General features: G+C 36.0%; 2 protein-coding genes across 10 annotated transcripts in view; one reads left to right on the top strand and one right to left on the bottom strand.

The window, feature by feature from the left end:
* LOC123529252 (traB domain-containing protein-like) overlaps positions 1-860 on the bottom strand; it is a 210,904-nt gene extending 210,044 nt beyond the window's left edge. For 3 of the 8 annotated variants that reach the window (XR_008366702.1, XR_008366703.1, XM_053521374.1), the window contains exon 1: positions 359-858. The gene's annotated coding sequence lies outside the window, so the exon portion shown is untranslated. Of the gene's footprint in view, positions 1-358 lie in introns of all 8 variants that reach the window. The other 5 variants (XM_053521375.1, XM_053521376.1, XM_053521372.1 and 2 more) reach the window with 5 other exon arrangements.
* LOC123529251 (uncharacterized) overlaps positions 643-17,099 on the top strand; it is a 228,720-nt gene continuing 212,263 nt past the window's right edge. For both annotated transcript variants that reach the window (XM_045309491.2, XM_045309490.2), the window contains exon 1: positions 643-715. The gene's annotated coding sequence lies outside the window, so the exon portion shown is untranslated. The remainder of the gene's footprint in view (positions 716-17,099) is intronic.

Raw genomic sequence — 17,099 nt, 5'->3', positions numbered from 1 at the left:
ATGATACCGAAATTTTGCACAGAAAATTTTCACTCATTTTCTTTCAATGCACTGTGGAGATAGGGTTCAACGTTGCTTTCATGCTCGCAAATTTACCTACAGATATATATCATTTCAACTTTTATGATTTATTTTTTGTGTCCTTGCATTTCCAAAGCTGCATGTTTCGAGGATTCTGATTTTTCACAAGAATTTCTAATATCAATTTGCAGCACGGAGGGGCACCTGGGGTCTTCCTCCACCATTAAAGCTGGAAAGTCGCCATATGACCTAAAATTGTGTCGGTGCGACGTTAAACCCAACAAAATAAATAAATAAATAAATATCAATTTGCAGAATATCCTTAAATAAAGCTTACTTATTTACTTCTTGATTGTGCTGTGTCCCAAATGTGTGAGTTCTGTATCATATAGATTGACAAAACACGAATATTCTTCACAATCCAGTGATCTGCAAAAGTTCTATTCCCTCAGTAAAGCAGAATTAAGTTTCCATTATAATTTTGGTACTATGACAACTGAAGTTGGCCCTGTACATGGATAATCCAATTTGTAACGATACCTACCTATGTATTTTGAAATAAAAGAACGCTCGTTATTATCATTAACATAAACTGAATTACAGTTCTAGTTTCAAACAGCTGTTGGCCCTGCACTGTACACGAGTGCAGCGGACAACGTCATCGATATTTGCGTACACAGACAGATGTCTGCAGGTAGGTGTCGAAACATATTTTTACTGATTAAGGGTAAGGTAAATGTAAGCTTTATAGTATACAGCTTAGTTTTGAGCGACCCTAAAATTGAAACCAAAAATATTGGAAATACAGTCTATTCCGGTTGAGTATTCCGAATGAATGCAGTAGACACTTCGACCCCAAGACATTTCGACCCCAAAATTGTATTTCTTGGACAGTTCGTCCCCAAAGACATTTTGACCCCAAGACATTTCGACTTTACAAAAATATAGATGTTTCTATGAATTTGCTTATAAAATAAAATGGAGGTTATTCTGCTTTTAAAAACATGAGGTTGGAAAGGGTTTCCATCACGGTATGCCCATAGGGATCCCTCACTGCTATGATAACTAACGAAAGTCGGAGGGATATAGTTTTGGTGTTGTCCTTCCATCCATCCGTCCTTCCGTCTGTCCGTCCGGAGCTATATCTAGGAAATGGTTGGGAATATTTATTTAAAACTTCATATACATGTTCACCACTATGAGTTCTTGCGGCCCCTCAAGTTTCAGTCAGATTGCTCAAGTAACACCAGAGTTATGGCCCTTAGAAGTTTCTAGTGTTAACTATATAGGATACTATAAATATGGCAATTTCTGCATCATAACTTTTGATATATTTGACCTAGAACTATGATTAGATCACCTTAATGTGGTTGTGTACACACAATTCCGTTCGCATTTATTTGTAAATTAAGAGTTATTGCCCTTTAATTTTATAAAAATCCACATATTTGTACATAACAAACTTACCATTTGGTAGAATTTCATTAAATTTCTTTCATTCTTTTCCATGAACATTTATTGTAAACATGTGAAGTTGTGTACCCACACCTGGTCACCCCCTTACCTTGATCACACCCACCACACCCACCCCCTCTCAAAAAAAAAAAATTCCTTATTTTAGATTTTTTTCAAACAAACTTCATATACATGTTCACCACTATGAGGTTATCAGGGCCCATCAAGTTTCAGACAGATTGCCCAAGTAACACCAGAGTTATGGCCCTTAGAAGTTTCTGGTGTAAACAATATAGGGTACTATAGATCTATAGATATGGCAATTTCTGCATCATAACTTTTTATATATTTGCCCTTGAACTATGAAACTTTAACAGAATTTAGAGTACAATAATGTGGTTGTGCACAGAAAATTTTGTACGGATTTCTTTTGTAACTTCAGAGTTATTGCCCTTTAATTGTCTAAAAATCCACATATTTGTACATAACAAACTTACCATTTGGCAGAATTTCATTAAATTTCTTTCATTCTTTTCTGTGAACATTTATTATAAACATGTGAAGTTGCGCACCCACACCTGTTCACCCACTTGCCTTGCTCACACCCCCCCCCCCCCCCCCCCCCCCCCCCCCCCCCCCCCCCCCCCCCCCCCTCTCCCAAAAAAAAAAAATTTTCTTTTTTTTAATTTCTTATTTCAAACCTTCCAAGTTGTACCATTCCCCCACCTCACTTCTCCACCCAGTCATGCCCACCACTGATCATGCATCCTCTGCCCCCCCCCCCCACCCCCCAACTTCACCCTTTTACCCTTTTTTTTTTTTTTTTTTTAATTTTTAATTTTCAATCAATATTTATAATCAACATGTGAAATTTTGTTTCCTCTCCCGTTCCCCTACACCCCCACACCCTAAAAAAATAAATATATACATATATGTATGTATTATTATATTTCCATTCCTTTTTTTTTTTTTAAATGTTCTAACCTTCAACATGTATGTTAAGTTGTGACTGCACAAACCTTGCCCTCAGACATGTTCATGAAATCTTACCTGTGTTCTCTTAAGGACATCTGTTCTTTTAAGTTCAAATGTACATGTTAAACAGCAACACCTGGTGCCAAACCACTCAAAGACAATATTTCGTTCCAGTTAAACTTCAAGCTCACATTTCAATTAACTGCATTTAATTTTAAAAGCTATTAGCTTATTACAGTAAGCATATCCCATTCAACATAAATTCTTTAGTCAGGATCAAAGTATCATACATTTATTATGTACTCTTTAATCAAAGAGCTATAAAAATAAATGGATCGGCAACTTGAAAGGCATAGAGAACAAATCTCGCTAACATCCTGTGACAACTGAATGAGATCTCTTTTACCGGAAGTGACGCTTTCTCCACACGCCATTTTGTATGCGAAAGCAATTATTCAATGGTAAATTAATTATCACCGTATGACCACGCTTCTTTTGATGGCAAGAAACGTGTACTTTGTGTCTTGAGACTATTTTACATTAAACTAATGTTGTGTTTTAGAAGCCAACATGTATTTTAAATGTGGTTTTAAAGGTACAAATTGTAACTCCATGCTCGCCGATGTTTGTTTTTACTGAGATAACGCTGATTCACGCTCTGACACGAGATCACATGAGATTACAGTCAGTTGCCATTCTGTGTATTTTATACTTCTTTGTTTTAATTAAACATTTTTTTGTCAGGATCAAAGTATCATCACGGGTGGTAAACGCGCAATCCAATTCCCACTGGGAATACGCTAAAAATGGGTTGCGCGACTTCTAGGGCTGTCATCGATAGAAACGATATCGATGTATCAACGATTTTTTTTTGTCGATCAATTATCGATTCCCATTTTCAAAAATCGATATTTTACAGGGAGAAAAAACTATCCAAATAAACACTCAGACCCTAAAAAACAACTTAAGTTCACAAAGTTGTAAATTTGGATGAATGCAAAAAAGAAGTGAAGGCAAAATAAAAAATGAAAGATGTTATTAATTTTTATGTATTTCTTTTATTTCATAAATACAAATACAACACAATCAAACAGAAATATGGAAAGTAGGCAATAAAACTTAAAATAGCATTTACAGGAAGGTATATAGTATTATATGAATAAATAGGTCGTTAATCTAACTTAATAATCAGTATATCGATGCATCGTCGATATTTGTCTTCTGATATATCGGTATCGTCGATACGCCTAAGAGCCAATCAATGACAGCCCTAGCGACTTCCGGTGCTGGTGTTGCGCATCAATATATATTAAAATCGAGGTAGGTGGGTTTTTGTTTTTGTAAATAATGACACATTTACGAGTGTTTTCAAAAAAAGCAAAATGCTATTCGACACAAAAATGAATAAAGATCATACGTGTGAAATACCAACTTATTAATTTAAGAATCAGTTCTGTTATCACGAAAACTCTGCCGGCTCGAAGTGTCAAAAAAGCATGAAATCATGAAAAATGCCAATTTTCTAACTCTTGTGCCTTCTTTCTGGAAATGTGACGCTTCTAATGATCAAACACGTGTAAAACAGTCATGAATATTACATACACTTGAATGAAATGTTCCTTTTGGGGGAAAGACTGGCAAAAAAATAATCGGGAATGGGGTTGCCCCCGGGAATGGAGTTGCGTGTATACATTATATACATTATGATGTATACGAGCAACTCCATTCCCGGTGCACAACCCCATTCCCGATTATTTTTTTGTCAATTATGTCCCCATAAGCAGGATTTTAAGCAAACAATTTTGATATTCGTTACTTTATAACAGTTGAGTTATCATAAAAAGCATCAAATGTTCTCAGATTAGGCATATGAGGTCAGAAACGTCCATCTTTGTTGATTTCATACTTTTTTCACGCTTATTGTCCCCTGAGTTTTTGTGATAATAGAGCCGAATCATAACTTACAAACCAGATATTTTACACATATGCTGTATTATCATATTTGTGTCGAATAGCATTTTGCTTTTTTCAAGAAAATTCATTCTTGTCTCATACTAAGCAAAATCATAACTTCACATGCCTCAATTTCGTCTTTTTTACATGCAACACCAGCACCAGACGTTGCGCAACCCATTTTAAGCGTATTCCCAGCAGGAATTGGATTGCGCGTTTACCACCCGTGATCTTACATTTATTATGTACTCTCTAATTAAACATTTGTTTTCTGTTAAATTGATTTTGACTAATGAAATTATTTGCTTCTTATTAACATCCTTAACTTTTTTTCCAGATATATTTTTTTGCCATTCCTCACCACAAACCCTTTTGGCGGGGGATACCAATTCATCGAATTTGCTTGTTACATTTTATTTTTGAGTCCGTTGCCCGAGACAGATGTTTTGCTCTATATCTCAGTTCACGGACAGATAATTTCCACAGTTAACGATGAAAAATACTGCCGAAGCTACATATAGAAGCGCACATGAACGGGTAAAGCAAACATGAAAAGAACACTAGGTTCAAGAACATATAATTACGCAGACCGTATCGGCAACTAATGTACTATACACCAAACTAAACATGCATATTTCCGACATTCACAGATCAACACACACAAGCAACACATTAACTCCTTCGGATTTAGGAGAGATGCGTTGACTCCTAAGTGGAAATGTTCTACAACATCTAATATAAGCTTAAAGCTGTGCTCGTTTATAAGTTATCACTTTCATACAAATATATATAATTTTTGGACTGATGTGACATATACTTGGCACGTATTTCCTGTTCGTTTCTTTATCCAGGTACCATTTAAGCTCAAGATTTGTGGAGTTCTAAATATCTAATGCATCACATATGTAGCCCATGCACAACATATGTATCCCATTCGGTTTTTTGCTGTTTGCTGAATTTTCTAGGTATATTCTGAAGTTTTGAAAAATCAGTGTTTAATCAAATTCTACATTGTAGAAAAAATTTAGATCCAAACGTGCAGAACTACCTTAATTAATTAAATTCCAATTGTTTTAATGCATTACATAATCTTTGAGGTATTCAGGTGATTTTCTTTTACGCTGACTTCGTCGTACAGGTTGTGATTTGGTTGTATCGCGTGTCAGTGACGAATCAGAATTATTTCTAGTCGGTATGTTGATGATGTTGTCGTTGTCTGATGATGATGATGATGGTAACAGCGGTGGATTTTCTACGTTTTTGAATTCTGAGGAATTTCTAGTAATTTGCTTGTCCTCTCGTTTGGCTGTAATCATTGTTCCTTTTTTAGAAACGATTTCATACGGATGGGGGTTAAATGGTAGTGTCAGTTTATTGTCCTTCTTTTGTTTGACAAGTACTGGGTCACCAACTTTCAGATTTGATGGTTTTGCATGACGTCTAGTATCAGCATAAGACTTCATTTTTTGCTTAGCCTTTTTGTCAGATTGTTGTGCTTTCTTATGTTTATCTCCTTGTTTTGAAGGTATTTGAACACTCGGTATTTTGATGTCTATTGAACGTCCATAAAACAATTCAGCTGGTGAAATGTTGGTGGAAGCATGTGGTGTAGCACGGTAATTTCGTAAATATGAATACTTGCCTTGTTTCCAAGAGGATGATCGTGTATACTGAAAATCAGGCACAACATGACAGACGTTTAGAGGCTGTTTTGAAACGACTCTAAGATAAAGGTTTTACACTGTGTGAGTTCAACAAGCGCAAGATTGAATTCGTTGGATATGTATTTAGTGAAGATGGAATCTCTGCCAATCCAAAGAAATGTGAAGCTATCAAAAATCCTCAAGCTCCCACAAATGTGTCAGAAGTACTTAGTTTTCTGGCAATGACAAACTATGTCTCGAGATTTATTCCAAATTATTCGACAATAACTGAACCATTACGTCAATTAATCAAAAAAGGAGTAGACTGGAAATGGGACAAGGAACAACAGAATGCATTTGAAACTCTCAAAAACAATCTAAGCAGTAATACAGATGTCATCGCTGATGTTTCTTACACCATCAAGTCCTTCTAGTGCAGTGCGTAGTGCATTTTGGAAAATTTCAGCAGCGCTATTTATTCCAAAACTTAGACGTTTGTACCGCCTGATTCCAACATGTGTTGTGAATGTCGTCACATTTCGAGATGATTCTGAGAGTTCTTAGCTGATGATATCCTTGATTTAGATCTAGTTTTGAAAACACTTTTGCTCCATTCAAATCAACTATCATATCATCCAATGTAGGAATGATATGTTTTGTTAGTTTGATTGCTGTATTGGGCAACCTCATATCAACACATAATCTAATTTCATTTGTTTTTAGCTCACCTGTCGCATAGTGACAAGGTGAGCTTTTGTGATCACCCTTCGTCCGTCGTGCGTCCGTGCGTGCGTCAACAATTTCTTGTCTGCACGATAGTGGTTTCATTTATGATTTTATTTTAATCAAACTTGCACACAACTTGTATCACCATAAGATCTCGGTTCCTTTCTTGAACTGGCCAGATCCCATTATGGGTTCCAGAGTTATGGCCCCTGACAGGGCCAAAATCAGCTATTTTGCCCATGTCTGCACAATAGCATCTTTATTTATGATTTGATTTTTACCAAACTGGCACACAATTTGTATCACCATAAGATCTTGGTTCCTTTCTTGAACTGGCCAGATTCCATTATGGGTTCCAGAGTTATGGCCCCTGAAAGGGCCAGAATTAGCTATTTTGACCTTGTCTGCACAATAGCAGCTTCATTTATGATTTGAATTTAATCAATCTTGCACAAAACTTGTGTTGCCATAAGATCTCAGTTCCTTTATTGAACCGGCCAGATCCCATAATGGGTTCCAGAGTTATGGCCCCTGAAAGGGCCAAAATTAGCTATTTTGACCGTGTCTGCACAATAGCAACTTCATTTATGATTTGATTTTAACCAAACTTGCACACAACTTGTATCACCACAAGATCTTGGTCCCTTTTTTGAACTGGCCAGATTCCATCATGGGTTCCAGAGTTATGGCCCCTTAAAGGTCCAAAATTGGCTATTTTGGCTTTTGCAGCCATATAGAGACTTCATTTATGGTTTTATTTGATACAAACTTCCAAAATATCTTCAACAACAATAAATCTTGGATTCCATGACAAATCAGATCCAATCGTAGGTTCCAGAGTTATTTTATATCTGATTACCTCCCCTGATTGTAGTAAAAATGGATTTATATCAGTAAGTACTTATAAAAAAGCCCGCCCGCTTAGCTCAGTAGGTAAGAGCGTTGGTCTACGGATCGCGGGCTCGCGAGTTCGATCCTCGGGCGGGGCGTATGTTCTCCGTGACTATTTGATAAACGACATTGTGTCTGAAATCATTAGTCCTCCACCTCTGATAATTCATGTGGGGAAGTTGGCAGTTACTTGCGGAGAACAGGTTTGTACTGGTACAGAATCCAGGAACACTGGTTAGGTTAACTGCCCGCCGTTATATGACTGAAATACTGTTGAAAAACAGCGTTAAACCCAAAACAAACAAACAAACAAAATTATAGGACTTATTTGAAATTTCATTATTGTCATAAGTTGGACTGAGCCAATCAGGGAAGATAACTATGGACTGATTTTATGTCAAATTACCTCCCTTTATTTCAAATTAAAATGGGTATATCTCCGTAACTAATGAAGATACTGATCTGAAATTTCATTTATGTCAACAGATTTATTTGGCAGATCCTTCTTTTGTTCACTTACAATAGTTTTCTTTTTAATTACTTCCCTTTTACGTTACTATAAATAGCTTATTTTTAGTAACTTTTTTATTATTGGCCGTAGGGAAAAACCGAGACCACTTTTCTGTGGTACAACATGGATGGTACCTCCAATTTTTAGGTGTATTTTGACATATCTGTACCATGTAAGAATTTTTTTTTCTTTTTGGTTAAATTTCTTTCCTTTGTTGTTCCTGTCCTTTGGACTTAGATATTTTTTCTGAGGACCTTCTTGTCCTCAAGTGCACTGATAACAGGTGAGCGATATAGGGCCATCATGGCCCTCTTGTTGATTTTGGTTTTGATGTTACCACTATCGGTGAAACCCAATCTGTAGCTCCTTCTATACCTTTTCAATAATGTCCAAGTCTTCTAGACGCTTCATTTCCTTTTCGACTTGTTTCCCCGTCGTTTATATGACTGAAAAACTGTTGAAAAAGACGTTAAACCCGAACACACACACGACTTGTTTCCGTTGATGGAAAGGTATTCGTCTATGCGGTTGTGACATGGGTTGTACATCCGGATCGATAGTATTAGGTCAATCTGCTTATCCTTATATTTCCCAATACCAGTAAATACTGAATTGTAGTTTTTGCAAATTTCATCGACCTTACTATGTTGCAGTGTTTGAATTTCTGGAATCACTTGTAATTCTACTGATGTGAGATGCGATAACAGATTACCGCTTTTGCCTTCCGTCACTAAAATTTCAGTTGTAGTGTACTTCTGTTTTGTTCCAACGGTAGTCACAAATTTCCCAAGAAGTTTGACATGAGAATCAGTGCCATATGCAAATACTTTCATGTTTGGTTTTTGAAGCTTTGGTTTCAGATTCATTTTGTTGTACGTCTCTTGATCTAGTAACTGAAGAATAAGTGTCAATTAGGAACTTGACATTGTGTCCATTAACTGAAGCACTTATGTATGGTCTCCTGGACATGGCATTTACAGTTAGTCCAAATGCATAATTGTCTCTTTGGTCACTGTCATCACTCGATGAATAATCATTTAGATTGTTAGTTTTCCTAGATTTCATTGTTTTTGAGCGGCACACACTTTCAAAATGGTTTTTCTTGTGACAATATAAACATTCTTTACCTTGCGCTGGACATTTTGTCTTGTGAGGGTATTATTCAAATCCACAGTTTCGACATTTTCTTTGCTTTTGCTTAACATTTGGTTTGTTTGCAGTAATTTTCTTTGGTGTAGTTTCCTTTTGTAACCTTGTTTGCACTTTCACCCATACCATGTTCAATTTCGGAAGCATGTTTGTCAGATAATTCCAGTGCACGAGCTTCTTGAATCAATTCATCCAAAGTTATATCTTGTTTCAGCGCTTTGCGACGTAACCTTGTTGACTGACATCCTTGGATAATCTGTGATTTTATTTCCTTGTCTTTGTCGGCAAATTCACAGTTTTCACAGAGCTGTCATAGCTTTGTATGATATGTGTCAATTGTCTCACTTGACTCTTGTTTTGCTTGGCAAAATTTGTACACCTCGTACTCAGTGCATTTTTTCAGTGCAAAGTATTCCGTAAGTTTCAAAAGAGCAGTCTTATAATCATGACACCTGTCTTGGATAGTGTATTGAAAATATCATTTACTTCTTCCCCGGCATAATGTAGAAGTAAGGCTCTCTTTCTCTTTTCATTAGTTATGTCCAAACCAATTAGCAGATTCTCTAGAAGTTGACACCATTTTTTCCATCTAGTGTCCACAGCAGGCTTGTTAACAACAAAATTAGAGAACACTGGTAATCCCTGTGCCATTTTAATAGTAGTAAAACATCAGTGTTTCATGAATGAATTTCTACAATAATGTCACTGTTATTCCAATGCCGTTTATTAAACATTTAATCCAATATTTTGTTGCTATCCTTGTCGCCAATGTAAAGTGTCCGAGTTATAATTGTATGGGAAGATTAAACGAATAAAGACTGTCTATGATAATATATATTTTAATGATCAGCTACATTGCATGTTGATTAAACTCTGATAAAGATCTTACTCATACAACAATGAAATATAATATGTAGACGGAGCTTAGAGAGTCTGGCTTTAGATTGACGGTTTAACTCTACTACAGTACATGTACCGAAAAATGATGAAGTTATTAAATGTTTTCAAAGCCCACCATGTAAAAATCTTTTTTCGCTATTTTCGCCTATGATGTTTAATAGCAAAAAAAGCTCGGCGTATGTTTATTTTTTTCTGATCACTCGATGTCCGGCATCTGTATGTCTGTCCGTCAACATTTAGCTAGAGTATGCGATAGAGGCTGTATTTTTCAACTGATCTTCATGAAATTTGGTCAGAATGATTACCTTGATGAAATCTAGACCGAGTTTGAAAATGGGTCATCTGGGGTCAAAAACTTGGTCACTAGGTCAAATCAAAGAAAAACCTTGCGTATGCGATAGAGGCTGTATTTTTCAACTAATCTTCATGAATTTTGGTCACAATGATTACCTTGATGAAATCTAGGCCGAGTTCGAAAATGGGTCATCATTCTGGTTTCAAAAACTAGGTCAAATCAAAGAAAAACCTTGTGTATGCAATAGAGGCTGTATTTTTCAATTAATCTTCATGAATTTTGGTCAGAATGATAACCTTGATGAAATCTAGATCAAGTTCGAAAATGGGTCATCTGGGGTCAAAAACTAGGTCACTAGGTCAAATGAAAGAGAAACCTTGTGTATGCGATAGAGGCTGTATTTTTAGCTCACCTGAGCAATGCTCAGGTGAGTTTTTCTGATCGCTCGATGTCCGTCGTCCGTCGTCTGTCGTCTGTCGTCATTTAGCTTGTGTATGCGATAGAGGCTGTATTTTTCAATTAATCTTCATGAATATTTGTCAGAATGATAACCTTGATGAAATCTAGGCTGAGTTCGAATATGGGTCATCTCGGGTCAAAAAGTAGGTCACTAGGTCAAATCAAAGAAAAACCTTGTGTATGCGATAAAGGCGGTATTTTTCAATTGATCTTCATGAATTTTGGTCAGAATGATTACCTTGATGAAATCTAGGCCGAGTTGGAAAATGGGTCATCTGGGGTCAAAAACTAGGTCACTAGGTCATATCACGTAAAAACCTTGTGTATGCGATAGAGGCTGTATTTTTCAATTGATCTTCATGAATTTTGGTCAGAATGATAACCTTGATGAAATTTAGACCAAGTTCGAAAATGGGTCATCTTGGGTCAAAAACTAGGTCACTAGGTCAAATCAAAGAAAAACCTTGTGTATGCAATAGAGGCGGTATTTTTCAACTGATCTTCATGAAATTTAGCCAGAATGATTACCTTGATAAAATCTAGGCCGAGTTCGAAAATGGGTCATCTCGGGTCAAAAAGTAGGTCACTAGGTAAAATCAAAGAAAAACCTTGTGTATGCGATAAAGGCGGTATTTTTCAATTGATCTTCATGAATTTTGGTCAGAATGATTACCTTGATGAAATCTAGGCCGAGTTGGAAAATGGGTCATCTGGGGTCAAAAACTAGGTCACTAGGTCATATCACGTAAAAACCTTGTGTATGCGATAGAGGCTGTATTTTTCAATTGATCTTCATGAATTTTGGTCAGAATGATAACCTTGATGAAATTTAGACCAAGTTCGAAAATGGGTCATCTTGGGTCAAAAACTAGGTCACTAGGTCAAATCAAAGAAAAACCTTGTGTATGCAATAGAGGCGGTATTTTTCAACTGATCTTCATGAAATTTAGCCAGAATGATTACCTTGATAAAATCTAGGCCGAGTTCGAAAATGGGTCATCTGGGGTCAAAAACTAGGTCACTAGGTCAAATCAAAGAAAAACATTGTGTATGCAATAGAGGATGTATTTTTCAATTGATCTTCATGAAATTTGGTCAGAGTGATTGCCTTGATGAAATCTAGGTCGAATTTGAATATGGGTCATCTGAGGTCAAAAACTAGGTCACTTGGTCAAATCAAAGAAAAAACTTCTGTATGTGATAGAGGCTGTATTTTTCAATTGATTTTTATGAAATTTGGTCAGGTTGATTGCCGTAATGAAATCTAGGTCGAATTTGAATATGGGTCATCTGAGGTCAAAAACTAGGTCACTTTGTCAAATCAAAGAAAAAACTTCTGTATGTGATAGAGGCTGTATTTTTCAGTTGATCTTCATGAATTTTGGTCAGAATGATTGCCTTGATAAAATCTAGGTCGAGTTTGAACATGGGTCATCTAGGGTCAAAAACTAGGTCATATCTAAGAAAATGCTTGTTTTATCGCAAGAGACCAATTTTTTGGTCCAATCTTAATGAAAATTGGTCAGAATATTTGTTTCCATGAAATCACTAGGTCAAACATGTTTTACACTGTTATGGAGTGTTTCTTAGGTGAGCGACCTAGGGCCTTCTTGGCCCTCTTGTTCAATTATTCTGTATGAATTTTGGTCAGAATGATTGCCTTGATGAAATCTAGGTCAAGCTCGAATATGGGTCATCTGGGTTCAAAAAGTAGGTCATTAGGTCAAATCAAAGAAAAACTTTATGTATGCAATAGAGGCTGTATTTTTCAATTGATCTTCATGAAATTAAGTCATAATGATTGCCTTAAAGTTTGAATATGGGTCATCTTGGGTTAAAAATATGTCACTAGGTCAAATCAAAGAAAAACTTTATGTATGCAATAGAGGCTGTATTTTTCAATTGATCTTCATGAAATTAAGTCATAATGATTGCCTTGATGAAATCTAGGTAAAGTTTGAATATGGGTCATCTTGGGTTAAAAATATGTCACTAGGTCAAATCAAAGAAAAACCTTGTGTATGCGATAGAGGCTGTATTTTTCAATTGATCTTCCTGAAAGTAAGTCAGAATGATTGCCTTGATGAAATCTAGGTAGAATTTGAATATGGGTCATCTGTAGTCAAAAAGTAGGTCACTAGGTTAAATCAAAGAAAAACCTTGTGTATGTGATAGAGCCTTTATTTTTCAACTGATCTTCATCAAATTTTGTCAGAATGATAGCCTTGAAAAAATCTAGGTCAAGTTCGAATATGGGTCATCTGGGTTCAAAAACTAGGTCACTAGGTTAAATCAAAGAAAAACCTTGTGTATGCGATAGAGGCTGTACTTTTTAATTGATCTTCATGAAATTTGGTCAGAATGATAGCCTTGATGAAATCTAGGTCAAGTTCGAATATGGGTCATCTGGGGTCAAAAACTAGATCACTAGGTGAAATCTAAGAAAATACTTGTTTTTGCTCCAATTTTAATGAGAATTGGTCAGAATATTTTTTTCCATGAAATCACTAGGTCAAACATGTTTACACTGTTATGGTGTATTATGGTGTGTTTCTCAGGTGAGCGACCTAGGGCCATCTTTTATGTCTGAAGTTATGATGAAATATTTAAACCTGTCCGATTCACCAATAGGGGGTCACTTTTGCCACTAGGGGTCACCCAGTTTATCCTATTTTCTATCCGTTTAAAATAGTCTTTTTTTCTGACAAAACATGACTGTGGTATTGGAAATAAACATTTCAAGACAGAATATAATGAGAATCAGTATGTTTACATTTCAAACGGGGGATACTATATATATAGGTAAAAGGAATATAGCGCTAGTTTTCACAGTTATATTTCTAAGCATAATTAGCACCAACTATATCTAAAACTAAAATCAAAATATTGATGCACAGAACCTTATTTATTTTTCTAAATTTGCCAGTTTAAACCACTATTACATCAAATCAACTATTGATTTGTATTTTTAAGCAGAATAAACAATCTTTTGATTATCCCTGATATGGGTGATCCTTTATTGGCTAAATGGCCGCCTCTGCTTGATGGCACTTTTTTCGACAAAGTCAATCTAAAATTCATAATCATATTATTCCTATGAAAGTGTGTGTTTTACTCTTCAAAATGATACCAAATTTGTGTGGTTTTGTCTAAGAAACTGTGAGGTATGCTCAAAAATATTCTACTTCAAAAAATTCAAGAGTGCTTAAATCAGTGTGTACACACCACGTGGTTTGTGACTTTTTTTTTTGGGTATTACGGCAAGAAAATTAATAAACAAATCCGTCGATTCAGAACTTCAAAACACCGTAAGTATTTCATTTTTTCACCGACTTTAATAATTTTTTTACGAGGCTCAAGCAAAAATAGTGAGCTATAAACGTAAGGCAATGATTTTCTGAAATTCTAAGCAGTTTTTGCAAAGGTCCGTTCCAACCCTGAAATGCTGCAAATTCTTGGAGGGTATTACGGCAAGAAAATCCTGTGTTTTACAAAATAATGCAGGATTGCTTTCCTTTACATTGTTGTGCCTTTCACCGCTGTTTATTTCGGTTCCAAGAAGACTCTCAAACCACTTTACTTAAAATGAAATGGTAGGTATCTGTGAAAAAAGTGTGTCTTCGGAAAATGCTAATACGGCAAGAATGATATGACGGCAAGCAGATTCATAAATGCACTTATTGTTCCTTTACGAACAGTCTCGCAGATTATTGTGTTTGAGACTCATTTCCTCTTGAAAAATACCTGTTAACAGTTTCTTTAGCTTTTAAGATTTATTTCGGTATGATGTGATATGAAAGAACGGTTTTTTCAGTGCTTCTTAAAGATCGTTTAGTAGATCTATTTTTTTTCCTGTTTCATTACTTGTTATCTAATAATTTCGGGCTTTCAGGAGAAGTTTCCTAATTTTTAGCTCGACTATTCAAAGAATAGTCTAGCTATTCTACTCACCCTGGCGTCGGCGTCGGCGTCGGCGTCACACCTTGGTTAAGTTTTTGCATGCAAGTACACTAGCCATCAATTAAAGGCATATAGCTTTGAAACTTATTTTTTCTTTTTCTAGGTCAATTACCAACCTCTCTGGGTCAAGTCCCATAACTCTGACATGTATTTTGAGCAAATTATGCCCCCTTTTGGACTTAGAAAATTTTGGTTAAACTTTTACATGCAAGTTACTATCTCCAAAACTAATGCAGATATTGATTTGAAACTTCACATGTGTCTTCGGGGTTATAAAACTAGTTGATAGCAGCAAGTCCCATAACTCTGACTTTCATTTTGGCCAAATTATGCCCCCTTTTGGACTTAGAAAATTCTGGTTAAAGTTTTGCGTGCAAGTACATACAGCTATTTCTAAAAGGCATATAGATTTGAAACTTAATTTTTATTTTTCTAGATCAATTACCAACCTCACTGGGTCAAGACCCATAACTCTGACATGTATTTTGAGCAAATTATGCCCCCTTTTAGACTTAGAAAATTTTGGTTAAAGTTTTACATGCAAGTTATTATCTCCAAAACTAATGCAGATATTGATTTGAAACTTCACATGTGTCTTAGGGGTTATAAAACTAGTTGATAGCAGCAAGTCCCATAACTCTGACCTTCATTTTGGCCAAATTATGCCCCCTTTTGGACTTAGAAAATTCTCGTTAAAGTTTTACATGCAAGTTATTATCTCCAAAACTAATGCAGATATTGATTTGAAACTTCACATGTGTCTTTGGGGTTATAAAACTAGTTGATAGCAGCAAGTCCCATAACTCTGACTTTCATTTTGGCCAAATTATGCCCCCTTTTGGACTTAGAAAATTTTGGTTAAAGTTTTACATGCAAGTTATTATCTCCAAAACTAATGCAGATATTGATTTGAAACTTCACATGTGTCTTCAGGGTTATAAAACTAGTTGATAGCAGCAAGTCCCATAACTCTGACCTTCATTTTGGCCAAATTATGCCCCCTTTTGGACTTAGAAAATTCTGGTTAAAGTTTTGCGTGCAAGTACATACAGCTATTTCTAAAAGGCATATAGATTTGAAACTTATTTTTCCTTTTTCTAGATCAATTACCAACCTCACTGGGTCAAGTTCCATAACTCTGACATGTTTTTTGAGCAAATTTTGCCCCCTTTTAGACTTAGAAAATTTTGGTTAAAGTTTTACATGAAAGTTATTATCTCCAGAACTAATGCAGATATTAGTTTCAAACTTCACATGTGTCTTCGGGGTTATAAAACTAGTTGATAGCAGCAAGTCCCATAACTCTGACCTTCATTTTGGCCAAATTATGCCCCCTTTTGGACTTAGCAAATTCTGGTTAAAGTTTTGCGTGCAAGTACATACAGCTATTACTAAAAGGCATATAGATTTGAAACTTATTTTTTCTTTTTCAAGATCAATTACTAACCTTACTGGATCAAGTTTCATAACTCTGGCATGTATTTTGGGCAAATTATGCCCCCTTTTGGTCTTTGAAAATTCTAGTTAAAGTTTTACATGCGAGTTTCTATCTCCAAAACTAATGCAGATATTGAATTGAAACTTCACCTGTGCCTTAGGGGTTATAAAACTAGTTTATAGCAGCAAGTCCCATAACTGATATGCATTTTGGTCAAATTATTCCCCCTTTTGAACTTAAATCTCTTTTGATATTTAACCTTTTTATGCCCCCGAAGGGAGGCATATAGTTTTTGAACCGTCTGTCTGTCAGTCTGTCAGTCTGTCGGTCTGTCCGCATTTTTCGTGTCCGGTCCATATCTTTGTCATCGATGGATGGATTTTCAAATAACTTGGCATGAATGTGTACCACAGTATGACGATGTGTCGCGCGCAAGACCCAGGTCTGTAGCTCAAAGGTCAAGGTCACACTTAGACATTAAAGGTTATTGCATTGATGGGCGTGTCCGGTCCATATCTTTGTCATCGATGGATGGATTTTCAAATAACTTGGCATGAATGTGTACCACAGTAAGACGACGTGTCGCGCGCAAGACCCAGGTCCGTACCTCAAAGGTCAAGGTCACACTTAGACATTAAGGGATAGTGCATTGATGGGCGTGTCCGGTCCATATCTTTGTCATCGATGGATGGATTTTCAAATAACTTGGCATGAATGTGTACC

The sequence above is a fragment of the Mercenaria mercenaria genome, chromosome 13, assembly GCF_021730395.1.
Source record: "Mercenaria mercenaria strain notata chromosome 13, MADL_Memer_1, whole genome shotgun sequence".
Classification (NCBI taxonomy): Eukaryota; Metazoa; Mollusca; class Bivalvia; order Venerida; family Veneridae; genus Mercenaria; species Mercenaria mercenaria.
Note: the sequence above shows the minus strand (reverse complement) of the source record. Positions and strands in the feature narration are given on the sequence as shown.